The sequence below is a fragment of the Citrus clementina genome, unplaced genomic scaffold (genome assembly GCF_000493195.1).
Source record: "Citrus clementina cultivar Clemenules unplaced genomic scaffold, Citrus_clementina_v1.0 scaffold_9, whole genome shotgun sequence".
Classification (NCBI taxonomy): Eukaryota; Viridiplantae; Streptophyta; class Magnoliopsida; order Sapindales; family Rutaceae; genus Citrus; species Citrus x clementina.
In genome coordinates this window covers 9,631,155-9,631,708 of record NW_006261964.1, presented here as the reverse complement: position 1 = coordinate 9,631,708, position 554 = coordinate 9,631,155, and the positions used below count along the sequence as shown (strand labels likewise).

The window sequence follows — 554 nt, the reverse complement described above, 5'->3', positions numbered from 1 at the left end:
GGCCTAGAAAATGAGGATCCATATAATCATCTGAATGATTTTCATGTCATTTGTCAAACTTTTAAATATGAAAATTTTTCAGACGATGATGTTAAACTTAGACTATTCCCATTTTCTTTAAAGGATAGAGCTCGTTCATGGCTTAATACATTGCCTGCTAATAGCATTGCATCATGGGAACAAATGGTAACGAAATTTTTGAATAAATATTTCCCAGTGCATAAAACCAATGCTATTCGCAAGGAAATTTCAGAGTTTACACAAAGGGAGGACGAGCAATTTTTCGAAACATGGGAGCGATTCAATGGGCTACTCTTGAAGTGTCCACATCATGGGTATGAGAAATGGCACCAATGCCAATACTTTTTGGAGGGATTATTGCCGAATGTGCAAGAATGGCTAATGGCAACGAGTGGAGGAGAGCTAATGTCAAAAAGTGCATCAGAGATTTGGGAATTCTTCCAGCGACAAGCAGATAATTCCCAACAACGGAGTCGATCACTCAGGACTACTAGAAGAATTAAAGGAGTGAATGAGGTTCAAATTGGCGAGTC

The 554-nt window shown here is 38.6% G+C and overlaps 1 non-coding gene across 1 annotated transcript; it reads right to left on the bottom strand.

Moving 5' to 3' along the window:
* Positions 1-234: 234 nt before the first annotated feature.
* LOC112095460 lies at positions 235-338 on the bottom strand. The gene has a single exon (XR_002903825.1). It is a non-coding gene; the product is annotated as a small nucleolar RNA R71 (small nucleolar RNA).
* Positions 339-554: the final 216 nt, after the last annotated feature.